This window comes from Urocitellus parryii, chromosome 2 (assembly GCF_045843805.1).
Source record: "Urocitellus parryii isolate mUroPar1 chromosome 2, mUroPar1.hap1, whole genome shotgun sequence".
Classification (NCBI taxonomy): Eukaryota; Metazoa; Chordata; class Mammalia; order Rodentia; family Sciuridae; genus Urocitellus; species Urocitellus parryii.
The window spans coordinates 21,623,396-21,646,738 of record NC_135532.1 but is presented as its reverse complement, the minus strand read 5'-3'; positions in this window follow the sequence as shown (position 1 = coordinate 21,646,738).

Sequence of the window (23,343 nt, the reverse complement as noted above, 5' to 3'; positions counted from 1 at the left end):
AATTATTCACCTAATTTCCACTTTATATAATAGAAACTAAAGAAATGTTATGTCAGTGCTATGGTTGTGACAAATGGTTTGATTTTTCAGAGATTTGGAAGGATATAATGGGAAAATTTCTGACAAGAAGGGTCTGGAAATCCCTCTGAAACACACAAAGAAGAAGAAGACCTACTTTTCTCCTAGATTCTACATATGGGAAGGAACATATGATACTTATTTTTATGAGTCTCATTTATTTCACTCAGCTCGATGTTCTACTGTGAACATCTAGTGCGTTCGGGTCCCTGGGTAAGGGTCGCGAAGAAATCAGGACACAGGGGATGCAGAGCAAAGGCAGCAAATGCAACTGCATGCTGATGTTTATTTCTTAGCTTCTTTTATACACTTCTAGACATAAGGCAAACAATTCTTTTACATCACTTTATCCACATTGTCCTAATAACATGCTTCAGCTAATATATTAAACTAAAGTCTGATCGTTCTTATTTATTTGCTCAGTAAAGCCAAGAGTTCTTTTATAGAGTTCATCTAATCATCTAAGGCTGCATGTGTTTCTTTACTATGTACTGTTCCCAGGCTAAGCATGCCAAGAGCCTCTCCCTGTTGGCCCAGGTATGCAGAGCTTGTGACTTAAGACAAGGGGAAAAGAACATTTTCTCCTCCTAGCTTGGGCCTGCCCGAGCTGACCTTTGTCTTAGCCACTGCTCTTGCATAACCTTGGGCTTTAGGGGGCTTCAACAGGCATAGTAAACCTTAACAGTCTACAGGTTCATTCATTTTTCTATGAATGACATGAAGAAAAAAAAGGGACATAAAAGTAGAAGGGCACTACTGGGGTGGACAGGGAGAGAGGGAATAGGAGTAAGAAGGGTGGATATGATCAAATTGCATTTTATGCATGTTTGAAAATGTCGAAATAAAACTCATTATTTTTATAAGTAATATGTACGAATAATTATAATTAGAAAAAAAGCAAACACTTTTTTTCCTATGTGAATCTTCATCCAAGGATGACTTCAGCAGAAGATGACTCATTCTTTGGAGAATGAACAGTTTCTTTACACAGCAACCTCTGTCATGTGGGCTCATGAACAAGGCGGTCAAGGGGCAGTGATGAAGGTTACCCATATGCATAAATTCATAAACTTCCACTCACCAGACATAAATCGTTACAAGTACTCCTTGGGATTCAATTTGTCAGAAGCAGGACCAACCCTGAGTCTCTTAGGGAGCATTATTACCAGGTGTGATCAGGCAGCTACTGGAGGCAGATTGATGACCACATACGGCTTCCATTACAGAAGTGGCAACATTTTGTTCCTAATGGAATAGATATTTGCTTTGGATGTAGATTTTCCTTCCCTGCCAAAATTGCCATCTGCAGACTTACAGAATGGCAAATCTATCCTCCTGTTTTTCTAAATCGTATTGCTTCTGATAAGAAATTCACTTTACGAAAGATAAAATGTGAAAATGGGCCCATGCTCATGGAATTTACTTGTCTCATCATGTTCCTCACCATTTTGAACAGCTGCCTTTAAAAGTGAATTTACATCCTAAGAACTCAGTTACAGTGCCAGGTAGGTGGTGATAGTTTACAGGACTGGCAAGATTCTCCAGAAGTTGGTGTGTTCTCTGAATGTCATCCAATATATGGTGGTGCTATTCCCATTGCTAAGTGCAAGAATGAAGGGGTTACTGACTTGTAAAAGTTTTAACATCTGTGCATACAGCCTTATTCTCTGCTGGTGTAGAGTTCTTAGACCAAGAGGAATAGTGCTCCCACTGGGAGACACAATATATATACTTGATCAAGTGAAAGTTAAGACCACCAGCCATCATTAAGCCAGAGATCCCAAAGAGCTGATATAGTTATATCAGCTATAGTTATATATATATATATATATATATATATCATATATAGTTATATCAGTATAGTTCCAGCCTGAAGGCCAACAGGCTGCAGCCTTAGGAAGAGATAGAATTCCAATTCCAGTTCCAAGGCAAGAAAAAGAAGCAATATTGTAGTCTCCGAGTAGTCAGGCATGGAAAAATCTTTTTTTTTTCTTTTTTTCAGAAGAGGCTCAGCAGTTTTCAATCTTTGCAAGACTTCATCTGATTGGGTGAGGACCATCAGTACAATAACTACAACCAGCTTTTCTCTACCAGATTAAAAGGCAATCTCATCTAAAAATATGTTCACAGGACATTTATAATAATGCTTAACCAAACATCTATACCCTGTGAGTTAATTAAGTTGACATAAAAATTTGGGGTGTACTGGGGGTTGAACCCAGTGTCCTCTTTATAATAATAATAATAATAATAATAATAGAAGGAAATTAGATGCCTCTATTTTCCAGTTTCTTATAATAATTCTCATTTCTGGATCTACTTAGCTACATAGAATTCTATCAGTTATATTTTGTAAAATAACCCTAATACAGTATGCTTCAAGATTGTAGACAGGGCAATATATTTTCCTTTTCATCTACATATGCTATTGAAATATCAGAAAAGAGTACATTAACCAAATTGCTCAAAGACAGCAATGGTCTCTATCATTAAACCAACTATTTGGGGGCAATACTATAAGATAAGATAGAATCCAATTTTTGGAGAGACTAGAACCAACAAGTCCAACAACCAACAACTATTTATTCTGATAAAGTTTAAGAGAAAACTCAGAAACAAAACCATACTGAAACTTCATGGAAACAGGCTCAATTGACTAAAATGACCTATTATTTGTGAACAAAATCACATGTTGGATGAAATAATCCAGGATGAAAAACAGAGAGAGATGGGAAACATATATAGGAGCTTAAAATATACAGAACAGAACATGAAGTTGTAGACTTTATGTAATCCAAAGGAAGCGAGGAGGGGGCTCACTTTGAAGAGAAGAGGACTGAAAAGTTTGTGAGAAAAATGTGAATCTACAGATTCAAAAAAAGAATACATTTGTCCATTCACAACAAAAAAGGATAGTAAAAAACAAAATCCATGAAAAATCATAAAGTAGTAAAAGATAAAACAAGTAATAAAAAGTAACAATAATTATGATAGCAAAGACTTCTTATGAGGAGTAATAAAAGCCAGAAAAGAGCAGTGTCATTGTTTGCAGGTGTAGAGAACTATCATATCCACTGGCATTGGAAAAATGTAAAAATCTGTTAAAAATAATAGCAAAATTAACATATTTTGAGAGATACAGAGAACAAGAGAAACAGGGTTGGGGACTTGGACACCAGTGGAATCTATTTTAAGGAATGGCTTTAAAAACTGCTTCATCCCTGATTAAAGCAATTTCAGATGGAAGTTACTAAATGCTAGAAAAATATGTGAAATAGAGTGAATTTGCAGGAAAATGTAGAGAAACTAACTATAGACAAGAAGAGCATCTGGGTTTACAAGTTTAAAAATTTGCCACCTATTCTGAAAGAAAAATCATCATAGTATATCATACAGGGTTGGTGGGAGCCAAAGATTTTCAATGATTTCTTTACAGTTTGGACAAAGCCTAATGGTATTTTTGGACATAGACAAATTAATTGTTAAGAATTCTAGGAAAGTTACCAAAATTTCAGAAATGAAAGGAAAGAATGTTCTGAAATACTAGTTTACACAAAAGTGACAAGAAATTTTAGAAAATGAAGGGAATTCTGTACAAACATTAGACAGTAAAAATAATCTAAATTATCAGTGAATACATTACATATGAATGGAATGTTTGCAAAACATTTTACCCCATTAAGTAGTAAAGTTAGTGAATAGAAAATTTAAAAATATTTTGAAAACAGATTGTTTTTTATACCACACATACAACTATATTTTATAGCTTAATTCTCTAAGTATTTTAATTTTTGTTTTGTATTGTTTTGTTTAGTGTTTGAGACAGGGTCTCTCTATCTTACCCAGGCTGGCTTCCAACTCATGGGCTCAGGGGTTCCTCGTGCCTCAACAACCCATGCCCCTAAGACCACAAGCACACACCACCTTCCTAATATTGACTAAGCATATTTCAAATTTCCTGTTTACATAGTTCAGGTTGACCCAAAACAGTTGTTTAATTTTAAGTAAAAAAAAAAACTACTAATTTTATCAATCATTAAGAAAAAAAGTGCAATACATTATTTCAATAAGTTCAACATTGCATTTTAAATGCTATGAATAACAAAATGATTTGTAAACTTTAATTGTTAAAGATATATAAAAATATAAACAGTGTCATGCTCTATATGTGTATTTTGAATTTTACACATGGAAAATTTCATTATCTATTCAAAGATTAAGTATTTTTTTCTTAATGCAGCTTAATGATATCAGATGTAATACTGAAATGTATATAAAGTGCAATACTTTGGAGAGATAGTATCTAGATTCCATCAGTCAATAAGATATTAATGTAGGGTGAGCTACTCTGACTGGAGAGGATGTTTGTCCTCTATAGGGAAATCAACAATCCATTCAGTGCCTTATTTCAAGATTAAAAAAAAAAACCCTCTGTTCTGGCAAGTACTATATTTACATTCCTATTTCTATAATTTAGCTTTTTATGAGAGAGAGTGTTCTCCAACATCAATGGCCAGTAATGAGTTGTGAGCTCCTATTATTGAGACCCACATATGTTCTGAAAACTAGACTTGCTTATTTTGTCCAAGATTTCTCAGAATATATTATTGTTTAACTGGTGTGTCACAACAAAACTTTTAAAGTCACAAGATGTCCTGGATGACTTTGTAGAAAATATTAAATAAAAACATTGATATTCAGTGATTTCTTTCCTAAGACAAACACATTAATCATAACTTTCATGGGAATACACAAGTTTAAATACCTTGGGGGGAAAAACTGTTCAATTGGCATGTTTTCTTTTGATTAAAAGGTGTATATCTTTTTTCTAGAACATAAAGACAATGAAAGCTTGGTATACTCCCACTTGTATATTCTTTGGAAATTGACAAACATAATACACAAGCAAAAAATAATTAGTGCTGGAAGGTGTGGATGCCAACCTCACAAGAAGCAGCCAGCTCAGAAGACCCAGTACAATGTACACTGAGCTGAAAGTGTTGGAAAAGACTAATAGAACATCTAAAATTCTGATTCTCACTAAATAGCAGAGCTGATAAATGGAAAAGATTATATCAAATTCTCATTAATATTCCCAAACTTGAGATGAGAGCAGATGGGGTGCAGGTAAATAATGAAAAGAGAGATTCTGCATAATGAGATAAGTTCTCCTTTTTATTCTTTATATAGTTTTATGTTATTTTTTCTTTTTCTAAGTGATACATGAAACTTGTACATACTTTTGTGATCTTTTCAATATGTGTATACATTGTATAATATTCAGATCAGAGTAAATGTATCTACTTTCTCAAACATTAGTCATTTCTTCATGATGAAAACATTCGAAAGTTATTGTTCTGGATTTTTAAAACATGAGTCCTTTCTTCTCAAGAGAGGGCCTTAACAAGTTGAATATTAATGCTTTTAAGGGACCCCTCATGATTACGTTAGTAACAACAATTGCTGGCAAGACTTATAGGAATATATCACACATTTTAAAGAGGGAATTATACTGAACTAGCAAAAGAAAGGTGTTTATTTTCACTTAAAATAATAAACTATAACTAAGTTTTCTAAAATATTCCCAGAGGAAGAAATTAAGGCAAGTAGTAATGAAGAAGAAAAAAATGTACTGACAGAAAAATAATGTAAAAATGAGCTTTTAATTAAACAGTAGATTGCTCATTATTGGGAAACAGATTTAATAAAGAGAAGCTTAACAAAAATGTTCTCAAACACTTATTTGCTAAAATAAAGATCGATCACCTCTTTAAACTCAGTAATATAATATGGTATCTGCCTTGGTATGGATTAGGAATGTATTTTTTAAAAAAATTTCAGGCAACTAAATGGTATTAGGATAGACAAAAATGGAAATATTTTTAAAACTATTAGTAGTAGTAGTAGTAGTAGTAGTAGTATTGACAAATGAAATTGTCTTCCTCAAATGCAATAAAGACCAAACATTTCATAGAAAAAAAGAAAATCTATAAGATGTATTGCAGTAATACATATATTAATGGAGAACCGTATGTACAAGCAGATATATAGCTAATACCAACAAGGGTAAAATACAATTATGCACTATATAATGACATTTCTGCCAATGGTGGATGGATATGTGATGCTGGTACCTCAAGATTATGATGGAGGTGAAAAATTCCCATCCTGTAAATACATCATATTCATCCTTATATAATTAATTGTTCAATGTATAATCCTCATGTTTGTGTTAATACTGATGTAAACAAATTTCCTGTTTGCTAATCATGTAAAACTATAGCATATATGATTATGTACAGTACAAAATTTTTAATAATGAAAATAACTACCTTTCTGGTATATGAATTTACTGTTCTTTTTAGTAATTTTTAGAATGTATCCTTCCCCCTATAAACAATAACCGTGCTATAAAATCATGCATCATGCTACCCTGGCAGTAGCCTCATCAGTTTTGCATTAACCACATCTGTTTGTTGCATCAAGAAGCCACTTCTAATGATGACCTGCAGCACACAGTTTTTCCAAGTATACTCTGTGATAGTCTCACAACAACAAAATCTCCTAACAATCTGTCTTTCAGAATGTAACCTCATCATTTTTCAATGATGACTGCATACATATGTTTTCAAGTATTTAAATATGAATAAAACCAAAAATTCCAAATAATGAACTAAATTTAAAATGCAATGCATAGGATATACATGAACAAACAATAAATGAGTTTGTTGTGGCATGAAAGAAGAGATCATATGGTAAAATATTAACTCAGTTTTTAGATTAAAAATGTCCCCAAAATGAGTTTTATCATTTTAATTAATTACAAAAATGATAACAACTTCTAAGAATAGAATTATCAAGATTTTTTAACTATCTCACTTCTCAATATATTTAAAAAATATTAATGAGTGCAATATAAAACATAAATTCATTAAATAGCTAGAAAAATTTCGTAGAGATATCTTTTTCTTTAACTGGGCAATATTTTGTAGATTCAAAATTGAGGGGTGAAAGGCTGAACCATGACATTGGCTAAATTATATTTTACTGTGTACATTTACAAATATGTAACAATTAATTCTATCAATATATACAACTATACTGCAGCAATAAAAAAAGTGGAGAAAAAAAAATGGAAATCATTTTTCTTGCTGAGCCTGCATTCTTCTTGCCTATTGAGTTTGAACACTTCAACTAACGCTCTATTTTTTCTTCATTCACTTTTCATGCCCTTTGCTTAATTTTCCATTTGCAACTTCATTGTTTTGAATTGGTTCATAAGATCTTTTTTAATAGCATATTAACTTTAAATTTTTCTTATATTAAAATTTTCCTATGTGTTTTAATCCATCTCTGCTTTTTTATTTCTCATATACCTTTTATGCTTATAGATTTTTCTCTTCATTCTTATAGATTGCCTTTGAAAATTAACAAAATGGTAGGGCTTTTAGTGTGTGTGTGTGTGTGTGTGTGTGTGTGTGTGTGTGTGTGTTGGGTATACAGATATTACACAGAAAACCACTTACAGCAATTTTAACCAGAAGCTTTCATGGCAAATTGGAGCAATTGGTAGATGTAAAAACGCTGGTTCTATCATATTTTGGGAAGAGCACAGCAGTCTAGCAGAGCTGAAAGTTAGTTCTGACCAGAAAGAGGGCTATGAACTTTTGGAAATGCATGAATAGGAAACAGTGGCCCCCCTGACGGTGTGCTCAGAGACTGGAATGTAAAAGCAATATGACATAGAGAAGCTTCATTGCAACCCAAACCTTCCAGCTCCATGTGGCTGTGGACAGGGGTAGAGGGCATCTGGTACCACTGGGGGCTTCCTGTGAGAGTGTCATTGTTCTTGCCCAAGACAGCAAGCAGCAGCAGGATTCACCACATCAGCACATGTCCCTGAGGAAGCATCATCAACCCTTATTTATCTGTTCAGGGGTTGAATTCTGGACCTTTTAATAGTCTGTGTTTTCGTGGATGCAGGTATTTGGCAAAAGCCAGTTTCTTTGAAACTTTGCAGAGTCCTAACTTCTTTTACTTGGGATTATTCTCACCCAACTAAAACCTGGCATCTCACTCAGTCTTCTTCCAAGTGGAAACCTCTCAGCATTACAATCCATCGACAGTTCTCACCATTTAAATGACAGACTGTGGAGATAGTAACTGGAAAATCATATATGTACATAATTATAATTTGTGTATTTGGTTAATATGAACAATTGCCTTCTCTCCTTGGCTTTTTGATGGCCTTCCTCACATTTACGTTCCTATGAAACAAGTGCCCTGTGCACTGGGTACTACATCTGCCTACTGCATCTTGGGTGATTTTTGTTTGTTTTTTTGTTGTTGTTGGATTTTGTCACTTCCCCAAAGTCAGGGAAAGAGAATACACACATGGCAAATGATGTGAAGTGGGTTTATTACATACACATAATCATCAAGGAAATGGGAAGCCTAATATTCATAATGAGCAGGTCCTCTGAGGCTCAGAAAATCTGCGCAAAGCAAACTCAATCTCAGTTATATTACCCGACTTTCATCACAGCTGAAAGAGCACAGAAAGCAATTTGCCCTGGGTTTTACACCTCAGGGGTCAGAGCATTGTGACTCACTGGGCAAAACTGTTGAAGGGTATATTGTTTCTAGAATAAAATAGAACACCTTGCAGTTGGTATCAGCCCATTCCTCTTAACCTTCAGATGTTGCACTCCTATCACAATAGTTACTCTTGAGCACTGCATGCAAGAAAGGGGGAAAACTGAATTGGTTCAAGGCCACCCAGAGAACAGCTTGCAAGGTCATGCTCTCAGTATCCATGTCTGTGTCCAAATTCCCCCCTTCTATAAGGTTATTAGTCACACAGAATTGGTTCCTCAGTGTACTATAATATGATCTCCCCTGTACAAATAACATCTGCAATGATCCTATTTCCATATAAGGCCACATTCTGAGGCACTAGTGAGTAGGATTTCAACATAAGAATTGGAGAGGACTATTCAACCCATTGTACCCCAGTGTCCTCAGCTACATTGTACCTAACCTTCTTCCAGTTATTCAGTGAACACTAACTTAGGGTATGCTGTGAAGGAATTTTGAAGATGTATTTAGGGTCCTAAATCTGTTAATTTAAAGGACATCAAACTCTTCCTTGTCTTTGTTCTTTTGTGATAAAGATTCTTCTATGATACAGAGTCCATACAAATTCCTTATATCCTCTGCAGCATTTGTCACAGGCTTATGTTGTATTTGCTAATATGTAATTCCTCCAGGATATTCATAGAAATGATTTCTACCACTTCCGTTCAGAATTGATTACTATTTTTGTCACAAGTTGACTGAAGTTGGAGAGATTCTCGAGTCAGCACCTCTGTGTGCTGCAGCTATCAATTTCTAAGCACACCTTTTCCTGTCCTTAGAAAGCACTTTTTTACTTGGATACCTAATAAGATTGCTTATTGATCTTTTGAAATTTAATTGCTAACATCCTTCCTGTGTTGTCTTCTCTGTGTTCTCTCATAGTCAGAAATAGCTCTACACTTGTCTATGTTCTTATTATGCAATGTCGCACCACTTGTCATCCTAAACCCACAGTTTCACCAAGTGCTTTTAGTAATTCTACAAGTTGTGTTCCCAACCTGACTGCTACCTCTTTAAAATCAGGATATATGCATTACTAAAATGTACACAGAGACCCTGGCTCTTCATTAGAAAAGAAGTAATAAATGGTTAAACCAAAATTAGCCATATCAAACTCCAATATTCTCAATATTGCATATTTCAACTGTAAAGGGAAGTAGAATAATTCTCTCACTCATCAGAAAACAAGAGAAGCAAAATTTGGTACTGGAAACAAGATCTTTATAAATTTACAACAATTGCATTTAAATATTTTCCATCTTTTACTCACAATCATCCTCCATGTTCCTGACATTCTTTGTTAAACCTTCATGTTCCATATTCTTTTGTAAGTAAAAAATAATGAATATACTGTTTCTTAAAGCTGATGAATTACTCATTCTTTCAAATATATTTTGGTACAAAGTATCACATTCAATAAGTGCACAAACTGGATTATCCATAAATTATCACTATGCCTAACACCACTATCTCTACCTCCATGGCATACCACACACTTCATATAGTACAAAAATAACTTAAATGGAACTGATGATATTTCCTAATTTTCTTTAAATTCCATAAAAAAAACTTAAATAAAAAAGAATGGTATTCATTTAACACCATGTGAGCAAATGTAACTTAAAAATGCACCTTTCATATAAGAAGATATATTTGTTAGCTTTTTTGAACCCATTAAATCCCAAATTTTTAATTCTGTGACTATTGCAGTAAAATTGACTTAGATATTTAAATAATTTAGAAATCATAATATCAAATTCAGGTATATTGTCATAGTAATAATTATTATTTTATTTATTATAACTATATTTTAATATATTTTATAATGCAATAATATAACTAAGAAAATATGTATTATAAACTGTAAGTTCATAGGTGTTTCACATCTGGGACAGTTGCACAAAATGGGTCAAGATAACAACGGACATAGTTTTGCATTCTGAAGCTCAGATTTTGTTTCAAAAATCTGGCTTTAATGAAATTCATGATACATCCTTTAAAGTGCATTTTTACAATTGTAAACTCACTTTTTCTGTGTGTGGTTCAAAATTATTCTAGTGACAATTTACTTATTTTATTGAAATAATAGTCTAAATTATTTGATCTACATTCTGCCATTTTTTTTCATCCCAAAGTGCATCACAAAATTTTTAATTATGTCTGTTATTACTTTTATCTTGAGATGTCCTGATGTCTCTGTCTAGTTCAGACCAGACACCTTTTCACTGACTGTGGTTCATCATCCTGGTCAGTTGGCCAACTCTGCTTCACAGGAGCTTCCATTTGTGTCACACAGCCTGAGATCCTGTGTTTCAAGTTATGGCAGCCATTCCTTGGGTCATGTCCTGCTGTTCTGCAACCTTGGCATATCATAGGGCCAGGAAAGCAACCCTGGAGCAGTACAACACAACACTCAAGACTGGCCACGTCTCAAGTTCTTGTTGGTAAGAATCCATCAACATTTGGTCTCTCTCTTTGGGCTGATGGAAGTTCCAAATTATCTTGAATTCTTTGACCCCTAAACCACTATCCTACTTCACAGAAACTTGTCTTGAAAATTGTTTCCTTCAGCAATAGTGGTATACAGTTTCACACCAGATGTGTATGTATCCCTAAGTTTAAGATAAATTATTTTTAAACTTTTAATTTTGAATTATTTCAAATATAATAATCACAGAACACAAAGATTTCACAAATACTCCTTAAAGGGTTTTGACAATTTTTGATATTTTGAAATATTGCACTGTATTTTCTGCACGTGCATATGTGTATGTATTTATGTGTATATATCAAAACCTACATATAGAGAGATACAGGCATTGGTGCATAAATATAGCTTCTATTTGGGAGGACTGGTAGCTAAATATCTATTTCTACATTAATTCACTATTTTAAAATTAGTTGTACAAAGAATGTTACTTGAAATTATTTTTAATATGTTAATTATGATCTTCACTTTTTAAAAAATAGGTAAGCATTAGTGATACAAAATGGAGTCCACATAGTCTTAAATGTTTTAAGTTAAACTTTTATCACTTATTTGAAATGTATAGTTTTCAAAACAAGAGTGGAGTGCTAATAATTAAGTAGTAAAAAAGCTATTTTATGGACAAAATTGTTTTAGAAGTGGAAACTAATAATTAGAATAAATTTTAAGCAAAAGGCTTTATCTTCTAGACAGATACACTTCATAATATATTTTGCATTTTTAAAAATTCTGATTAAAAAGTATAAAAACCCAAATAGGAAAAAATGGGTAAAACATGTGAGAAGAGTCTAAAGAATAAAAAAAAGAAAAACAACAATAACACATGTCATGTGGCTATGTTTTTTTTTAAATTCATTCTCATAGTTAGATATTGAAATTATTAAATGTATAGCAAATGTTCCATTTCTTTCTTAAAACTTTGAGCAAAAAAAAAAAGTTTTTTTCAACATATTGTATTGTTAGAACTTTAGTAAAAAGGCTGGTGGGAGTGTTAAAATAGTACAACCTCTTAGAAGTAGATTTTGTTTCATCATTTAATCTAAAACTTAGTTTTGCTAGATATAAGATTCTTGGTTGGTATCCATTTTCTTTCTGAGCTTGGTATATATTGTTCCACAATCTCCTGGCTTTGAGGGCTTGGGTTGAAAAATCTGTTGAGATATGAATTGGTCTCCCCCTATATGTGATCTGACTCCTCTCTCTTGCAGTTTTTAAGATTCCATCCCTATTCTGTATGCTAGGCATTTTCATTATAATGTGCCTTGGAGTGGATCTGTTGTAATCTTGTACATTTGGTGTCCTGTAAGCCTCTTTAACAAAATTGTATATGTATTTACCCTTTGAGTTAATAATCCTAAAACCAAATAACCACTTTAAAAATATTCCCTTCAATTCCTAAGATTAATAATGATAGCATTATTTGAAACAGCAAAAGTATAATGCAATCCTGTTTTCCATTAATAGAGAATAAGTTGAATAAAGAATGAAGTAATCATCCAAAACAATCCAATGCAACCTTAATGATATAAGGAGAAATTTATCACTGAATTACTATTTCATGATTCATTTAAGGTCCTAAAACTGTTCACTTAAAGGATTTCAAACTCTTCCTGGTCTTTGTTCTTCTTGCGATTAAGATTCTTCTATGATACTATGTCCATACAAATTACGTTCATAGCCTTCTTAAATTCCTTATATCCTCTGCAGCACACCATTTTCCACAGGCAATGTACTATTGAAAGACTACAAACTGCAGAATGATGTTTATAGTATGCTATCTTTTAAGTAAAAAAGCTGAAGAAATATACGTACATATAAATTTATATATACTTAGAGCGACATATTTATAAGCTATATATATATATTTTTTTCCTTAGAGCCACAATAAAACCCAAGCATACATTTAACACCAATAAGAAAATATAACTTTCAAGTTCCAGGAAGTAATGAAGATAAAGGGATAGATTAGAGGCAAAACTTCTTGAAATACAAGTTATTTTACAGTAGTAAATTGCAAATTTGTATATGTGTTGTGCATTTAAAAAATGAAATTCCATCAAAATTTTGAAAAGAAAGGCAACTTCTGTAATAGAAAACAAACTGAAGTATATGAAGCTACTTAATCACATGAGGGAAAATTATTATTTCATGTTACTAAATATGACAGAACTCTTTTTTTGGATCCTTAGGATTAAAAAATCTTAAAAGTCGTATTTTATATTATGACATTAATATTGCTGTTTTGAAAAGTTTACATCGATTATTAAAGCAGGTGGATACTTATTTTATTCACTGAGAACAACGCTTTTAAGTAGAAAAAAATAAAATTAAATAATTGTTGAAATTTAAAAAAATTCCTTTAACAATAATCTTGGAGTAAAAATATAAGTATTAACCCTTTTTTATTTTTATGAAATACATATTCTCAATTTCTTCACTGAAAGACCTAGAAAAAAAGAAAACCAGAAACAATGAAAAATCTCTGGTTTGGATTTTCCTCTTTGATATAACTTCCTGCAAAAATGTACAGTGAATTAGCTAATCCCTGGTCTGGTAAAGGGTACCTATAACATCTACTATAATACAGTCTATGCTAGAAAGTAAAAACATTGATTACTAATGAGGTGGGGGTATGAGTGTTAGGAGACTATCAAAAGGACCCAGGAACTAGCATGATGGTTCTTCTTAGGGTCCAATTTGAAGTTTAAAAATACAGTAATCATAACTGATTTTAAAGCACTCAAAATCCAAAATTCTTGAGGCAAGAGCAGAGTGAGAAAGAATGAGAATGAAGTTGACTATCACATCATTTTCTTGTTCTGAAAAAAATCAATAAATAAAAAATAAGCATTTATCCAGTCTTTTTCAAAGGAAACATAAGTTATCCAAGTTAGTAAAAAAAAAGCTCTTATTAAAAAAAATGGCAGCTAATGAATATAGAAAGAATAATGGAACGAAAAAGTCATTAGATTGTGAGATGTTCCTTTGCAAACTTTTTACAATCTCTTCAAGATATCTTTATTTTAAAAAGGGGATTATTATGGATGAAAATAGACAAAAGAGTTATCTTGATGGCTCACATTCTATTTTTGTTCTGTAAGAGAATGTTCTTTTTAGATCTCTTAAGCTATTTACTGGAGAAGCATCATATTTTCTGCAACATATTTTCAATATCTATAATTTTGCCAAACGTTGGAAAATCATAAATAATTTTGAATCTAGATGACAAACTGTGGTACTCACTGTATAAATTTTTTTCATCTGTTTTGTATATTGGAATTTTGTGAAATATAAGTAGGGGGATTTCACCAAAGAATGAACTTTTAAAAAAAAACTAAGAACAGTCATTGGTATCATCAAGTATTTTTTAATGTTGGTATTAGTATACAAGGCAAAATGATTTATTAACTCCCATAATATTGATAATAGCTTTAGAATTTTTGTGATGTATTAGCATTTGTTACTTGAAACAATCTTTAAAATTACATTTAACTTTTAATTTTTTTTACTTTTTATGAAGTCATGAAACTTTTTGGAAAATATAAATATTTTTATATTTTGCGTGGAGGAATCATAAACAAAATGTTATCTTTCTCAACTGAGATATTTATAAAAAATCTGAAAAGTTCTCAAATAATACTTAATAAAAATCTACTTTTATCAAGATACATTTAAAAGCAAAAAGAATATGGCAAAAATAATTTCTCTCACTCCTGTCCCAATCTCATGTGAAATTAAGCACCTACCTCACAACTTGAGAAATGTGTTTAAGTTACTTACTGACTAAACAGAGAATTCCAGCCCATGCTACCTACATTGGTCAACCAAGTTGGGAGTTAAACAGATAACTTTTTTTTTAATACTGTTTGAGTGGTGTGGTTAAGAATTCAAGTTAGCTATCATTGTCATTTCTCATCATAGAGTATGAGTAACGTTCCTAGTTAGTAAATAGAAATTTGAGCAATTTGCATTAAAAAATGCAAAACTATATTGAATGTCTATAATGTAGGGTACATGGAAGAAGAACAGGATGAGTTTCTAGTGGTGTGTGGAGACCACCTGATAGCTTTCCTGCTGGCAGAGTACAGAGTTTTACATCACGTTACTTGAGTAATGAAAACCCTTCAAATATTGTTAGCATGCATGTTAATTTATTATTTAAAAGACTATTATTTTAGAAAATATACAAAAAGGAGAACAGTAGTTTTTTTGAAGATAAAAAATATTTTGGACATATATGTTGAAAATTAAAAGTATAAAAGCTGTAAAAAGACATGATTTGAGAAATAGTTTACATCTGGTGAGCCATATTCACATACCCCTATATATCTGGTTATTGTACATGGTATTTTTAAAATGCACTTAAGAAATATTCTTTATGGAAAAGAATTCTCCATCAGTGTTTTAGTCAGGATTCTCTTATAGTTCTTGGCCAATTTGAGAATACAGTGTTTTCGGCAATCACTTATTCAATTTTTTCAATGTACATTTCTGAAGAAGCAAGTTTTTAAAAGATACTGCACCAGATAATAACAAAATCAGACAGAATTTTTAAATTCTGAGATGTTTCTGTGTAAAGACATATTTGAATCAAAACATCATGCAAGGAAATTTAAAATAAGGTATCTTGAGAACCCAATGGAGTGTTTTCCCATTATCCATTTCAACATCTTTCTCACACATAGTGATTGGAAACCTAAAAAAAAATGTTTTTTTTCTAGATTCTTTTTAAAGTTCAAGTTTGAGAAAATGAATTTTTGCCTTTCAGCTGTACATGTGAGAGACTGTGATTTGAACCTCATTTTCTGAGTGGAGGAGCCCTGTTCAGGACCTTTGTTTTGACCCAACACCTTATAGAAGCAGTGTTAATATTCTTGTTTTCTGAACAATTATTGCAGTCACCAAATTTTGAAGTGGTGTTAGAAGTTTCCTATACCCTAACAAGCAAGAAGCTTCTAAATACAGATGTTTCCCTATCATGTTCCAGTTAGGGAATCTACCAAAACCTTATATGGACATAAAAACCTGTGCTGAACATTTTTTTGCATCAACAATTTAAAGCAGATTTTGTAACTGACATCTGCAGATCACTCAATAAAAATAGATAATTTAGAGTTGGTCAAGAACCATTATAAATAGAATTCTGGGATAGACTGTTTAGTCCATTTGCTTTAAAAGCTCTGAGATTACCATTGAAGCAACAGGATAAAGGTGAATGAAATTATCACCTGCAGTGACCTACAATGAAGTGTCTTTTGAAGAAATGTTTGTGACAGAGTAGCTACATTGGCAGATGTTTATGGATGTTTAATGGTTAGAAAGAAGTCAGATATAGATTTCTATGATTATCTATAGAGATTTTCTAAAAATGCAGAAGTTTAAAAGTTTTTACCTAAAGGCAGTTAGAAAACAAGAAATTTATATAGAGGTTTTAAAAATATTAACATGTTCATGAGATACTAAAATTAATTTGGAGAGTCTTTCCTATAGATACTTGTTTGCAAATTGGGGTGTGTTCACAGACCCCAAATCTACTACCTGATATGTAAGGCATTGACTAGGAAAGTATTGAATTCTGAGAAGTGAAGTTTTCATACCTGAAATTATTCTGTGGAGTCTATCTACATCTAGACTCCAATGACTTAGCAAGCCTGAAAGAACATTGGATTAGTTTGTTCTTTATCTATCTGATGAAATTTTTCCTGAATCTCCTGAATAACATGGAATGAAATAATCACAAATTGTTTTTTTGAAAGGTGGAAGCAATGTCCAGCACCCTCATTGCCTTCAGACTTGTAATTAGAATCATCTGTTCCCATATTCAACAAAGCATTTGTAGAGCAGAAATTATGTGTACGAATAATAAAAATAATACCTAATAAGTATAGAAATATAATATGTATTGGTTCAACCTTGGGAGTTATTTTTGGAGTGTATTTCTGACAATATTGAACTAGTGAGGGAAGACTGTATTTTTATGTACATCTCAATTTAGTCTATCATTATGCATAAACTTGCCAGAGGTTATGAATTCAGTTTCAAATTTGAATATCTTGAATAAGATCTGATTTTGTTTTTTGGCCCAATAATTCTTTGCTCTTAATGTGAATGAAGTAATATGAAAAACAAAAATAAAAACAACTATGATATCAAGAGGATAATCTGAAAACCTGTGAAGTTGTTACTATGAGCTAAATGACCCACAACCATGACATTTGATTTTAGGAAAATACTTCACCACAATACCAAGAAGCACACACTACTGGTCAACTCAACTAGGGGACAGGAAAGAAGCAAATAGTAGATGCATATGCAAGTTTTCTTCAATATTCTAATTTTTTGATAGGGTAGTAATTTCAATTATCAATTATGATATGATACATAATTTAATAAAAAGAGATATTTTCATTGGCCAAAAAATGAGAATGTTTGAAGGATCTAAGATCATGATTAAGAGTAAAAAAAGGAAGAAATACATTGATAAGGGGAGAAATGCCATTTTTTAAAAGTACCATATGAGCCAGGCACAGTGGCACACACCTGTAATCCCAGTGGCTCTGGAGGCTGCAGCAAGAGGATGGTGAGTTCAAAGCCAGCCTCAGCAAAAATGAGGCGATAAGCAACTCAGTGAGACCCTGTCTCTAAATAAAATACAAACTAGGGCTGGGGACATGGCTCAGTGGTCTAGTGTCCCTGAATTCAATCCTCAGTGCCCCTCCTCCCCCAAAAAACAAATGTACTACATGAGATTTGCAAAATAGGCCAAAGATGATGGATGTGGAAATGTGGAAGTCTGTTACCGATATGGGATATCTGACATCAACAGATATGAAATTCCAATGCAATTTAAGTCAAAAAGCTGCATGTAACCTAAAAAAATTAAAATGAACTTGAGTGTTAATAATATACACAAGGTACATATTAATAGAATATTTTCACATTGAACTATTCAGGTGAGAACAAATTATTATGGAATACCTCAGTCCAAGTTAGTGGGCAGTGTATGAATGAATCAATTGTTTCTTGAAACCCCAAATTATATTAAGGGGTCATATTGAGTCACCATGATCAAAAGTGATGTCCCCTCCATCAACTTTCAGGTCTAAGTCAAAGGAGAGAATTGAAGTCAATATGTCAAAGGGAGAGAATAATCTATGAAAAAACTCCTGAACAATACTTCAAGAACATTCACTGAATGTTCTCTTAAACATCCTTACAGGAGTTTCATGCTATTTGTTCAGTAACTATGTCACTGAGGAAAGACAGTAATGTTTGGTGTAAAAGAACATAGATAGTGACCTAATAATAGTCATTACATCCATACGAATATAGTCTCATATTCAGCCTAGGGACTTATAAGAAATATAAAAATGGATTTAGGATAAAGATCATCCTAATTGATTAAGTGATGCCCTTTAGTGTTCATTTCTTTAGATCAAAATTTATAACTTAAATAGATTTACTCAGAAGTTGACTGGCAGAAACTCAAGGTACCCTAGTTTTCTGAAGATATAGAAAAGTGATCTCAATACCCACTCAATATCTTGTAGTTAGGACAAATGACCTCAATTAGCACAATAATGCCATTGTTGACCTGCTTATTTAATGTTTGGAGGAGTCTTATAGTCTATATTTCAAGTTCAATGGTGAACTCAAATTCTTATATCTTTTGATGAGGAAAAAAAACCCTTGGAAAGATAAGGTTATTACAATGTTTCAAATAAAAGAAGGAACAAAAATGATACAGACTATATTAAAAGTAGAATGACCATGTATCATTTTTTGCTGGGGTCTATCCATGCTACTTTATCTACATAGTCCCAGCAATGTATAGTTTAGCATTCCTACTAGGTTCTTCAATTTAATAAAGTAAATTAATAGTGATATCAAAATGATTTCAATGGGCTTGGTGGACCCCCATATAGTTTGTGCAGTTCCTGTCTTGATATCAGGCAGCTAATACTAACACTTTTCCCATTTCCACCCCTTTCCATATACTCTCTGAGAAAACACAGTAAAGTCTGTGGAGCATGTCAACCTGGGTTTATTAAGACTCTTATAGAAGGGACAAGCCACCCTGGCAGAGTCTCAGAAGTGACTGAAATGGTAGAAGTCGGGGAAGGGACCTTAAAGTGTTCGGGAAGCTGTGGTTGCACATAGGGTGATTTTAAATCAGAAGTTATAAAGCAAGTTCCCAGTAGGTTTTACCACAATGCATAAATCAGATTACTAAAATCACCAGTCCTATTTTTTTAATACAGGAATTGGAATGTTTTTCTATTTCTGCATCTTGGAACGCTTAGGTTTGAATAAAAAGTTGTTAAAACAATCTGAGCTTAGTTTGTGCTGAACTTCATGTTTTGACATATTTATCTATTGTATGAATCATAGATGATTTGAAAATTATGGGTTTTTTATCATCTCTCCATACATCATAATAAATATATTCTTTTCACAGATAGTAATACAGTAAAAAGTCAATACATTTAATTTTAAATATCACTGAAATTTAATTAATTAGTATCCCATTTTCATTCTAATATATTCCTTATTATATATATAATTGAAGATGTTATTTCCATTTCAGTCCTCATCTCAGCTTTGTTTATTCAGACAAAGTTATGGATGACACCACATAGCAATCTGTAAGGTAGTGCCTCAAATTTGCAAGGTATTATTTTCCAACTGACATCACAACTGAATCTTCCAGGAAAATTGTACAATTGTTTAAAGCCAACCTCATCTGGATGATGTGATATATGCATGAGAATACAGAATGCTGGGAACATCAGACAGAATCATAATTTTGAGAGTATCAGTTTTTTGTTCAGGAGTCAAGTTGCATGGGATAAAATATTAATGTATCTTGAAAAGAGAATAGAATTTTTACAAATTAGAAAAATTATACTAAGGGCTGATGTCGTGGCTCAGTGGTAGAATGCTTGCTTAGCACGTGTGAGGCACTGGGTTCAATACTCAGCACCCCATATAAATAAATGAATAAAATAAATGACCATCAACAACTAAAATAAAATTTTTTTAAAAAAAGAAAAAAGAAAAATCATACTAAGAATTCAACATTCCTAATAGATCCACAAACATCAAGCGAAGGAGAACAGAGACAGATTGCAATGTAAATTCCTTTCATTTTAGTTTTGACTGATATTTGATACCTTAGGGTCTATGAAACAAAAAACAAAATCTAGAAGTATTCAAAAAAATATTATGAAATTTTAGCCACAAGCATAATTTAAGGAACAAAACACAATTTTAGAATAGAGCTAGGGAGAAGTCTCATTTCATTGTTCTAGAAGCACAAGCTTGAATATTTAGAAGTATCTACATATGTTATCCTTTTCATGATCATTGACATTCTCAGCATGGGCTATGATCATAATTTTTCTATGGTATTTGGGGACAGAGAATATGTATAAGAAGAAACTACATAAATTATTATTATTAAAGCCAGAACCTCACCAGTGCAGTAGCTAATAGAAAGGTTTTAGTTCCTTAGGTAATCTATTATAGCAAAGACATGTATAAGTTACATTAGGCACATTCATTATAAAATTTTGCATTATGCTTAACTTTTTAAATTAACCATAGTTATCTGGGGAGTCTCATTGCAAATTTTAAAAAGTAGCTATCTGCTTTTGAGTAGAGGATCAAGGTATAGCAGTATTTTATAAATGAAGTAGCTATATGTTTACGCCCTCAAAACCATCAAATGGTAGGGATTTCAAGCTAAGCAAAGCAGTATCATCTTAGAAGTAACTCCAAATGTAAGCAGTTATGAAACTAAGAATGATAGTGTCCCTTTACTAATTGCATATTACTAAAAAAGGATTTAAGCTTTCATTGTAATAAAAAGTATCCTATTTTATGGCCACTTTGGAAATTTGATATTCTAGTAACCCATACTGTTAAATTTCTAGAGTGGGAAAAGGAGAATATAATCTCAGGGTATTATAAAAAACAATAGTTTCTTTTCCACCTTGACATGAAAATTTCAAAATCTGGTTCATTAAAGAAATGATTATCAGATGATTGATGTATTGGTTATGTATATGAATTTTCAAAGACCTCATAACTGTTTACATTTTCTTTATTTCATGAAAAAATTTTGAGAAGCTCAGAATAATATATGAGTCGAACCATATTCTTTCAGGCATTAAAATCCTTCTACTTTGGAGTTTTGTAAAGAATTAGTTTCATCTATTTATTTAAATATATTCATTTTCATAACTCATATTTTTCTACTTTTCTATACTTATAATTGTATTTCCATTCTCAATATTTATATAATCTTTTCTAATTCTTCTATTACTAGTATCTTATATAATATATAAGCTGTAAAAGTTTTAGTGTTTTCTAGTTTTTTTGTATATGTTTTTTTTCATTTTAACCTTTTGTATATGTCTTTTGTTTTCTATAGTTTCTATTATATTTTTCTCTGGAGACTGTGTTTTAATTTGAATATATCCATCTTTGTTAAAAGAGAAAAACCCATAATTTTACGCATCTACGTGTTAGCTTCTAACAGCACAATCTCTTTCCTCAACTCATGTCTCCTTAGCTGCTGAACACGTTTTTCACAATATATAAATTTGGAAGTCAAGTTGGTTGATGCAGTTTGCTCTTAACATCAGTTCTCAACGTCAAGCAAAATATTATATTTTTCCATTTTTCTGGACACCTGAATTGTGTATACTTTAAAAATATCAGGGAAATGAAAAGTTACAACATACAACATGCCTTAGAAATACTGTTCTTTCTGACTCTATAAATGATCTCTGTAGCAACTATACATCTTGAAATAGAAATCTGTTCTTCTGCCACACGGCAATTTGAAATGTGTAGAAAATAAAAAGTTGTTCAATAACACTTGTAAATTTAGTACTGACTTTACAACTCTGCATTGTTGATGCAATATGGATTAATAATTAATTTTCATCTTTACTAACTACCTGAAAGTCGTGGCAGTGCAAAACAATAGTGTATACCAATTTATGACATTCATTTTGGCTAGAAATAAAAATTTCTCCTAGTTTTTTGGAATAAGTTGTCAGACTAAAATGTCAGTATTTTTATGAATTCACTTGTTAAAATCTACCTATATATTTCAATCACTATTTAAGACAGACATGTGTCAGGGACAAAAGTTAGGTGATGTTTTAATCATGACCTCTCACTGATTGAAGCAAAAGAAAAAAAAATTAAGTCCATTATTACTTTATCTCTCCATAATGCTTCTTCTGAAAGATTATTTTCTCACAATCTTGGTGAATAGGCTTTGGCTACTCAACACAATTTCCTAGGAAAATGAACTAGCGATGGACACTTAATTCACAATTGACAGAGCAGAGACATTTGTTGCCAAGAATTAGAAAATGAGGACACAAAGGCTACCATTAGTAAGCTATTCCTTAGGAGACTTACTCTGACTCATACAAAGTTAACAGAGAAGCAGACTTAGAAAAAGAGGTTCCAGTGTCATATTGCAACTTGTCAATTGACCTCAGAGAGAGAGGAAAAAAATATTGAAATAAAATCTTCAGCTCCTGAAGTATTTCTAGTTCCTTGCACACCTACATCTTGAAATCACTGAATGCTTGTCCTTGGATTACTTGTGATTTGACTGCAACCATCTAATAAATTTCTTATTTGTCTTAAGCCCAGTTGAATGAATTTTTGGTCTTGGTGAACATAGAACCTTACAAAAGAGGAACAAGAAATGACCTCACTGGTTTCTAATTCCTGTAATGAATTATTATACTGTATATTTAATCATCTTATTCTGGTGCTGCTGTGTAGCTTATGTGTTAAATAAATGGCTGATGACTATTGTTTTCACTCATCTCTTGTAATCTTCAGCATATGTCAAATTAACTCTTCTGAAGGATAGAATGGTAGTCACTGGGGGCTCAGAAGGGTAGTTGGGAGGAAAGTTAGCAGGAGCTTGGATGACAGGTACCAAATAGATAAGACGAAGAGGTCCCAGTGTCATATAGCACAGGTGGATGACTGTCATTTATGAAATTCTATTTTATATTGTGAAAAGAAGCAAGGAGAAAGGAAATTGAAGATCTCAACAGAAGGAAATGATGAATTCTTGAGGAGATGGAAATGTCAATTATCCT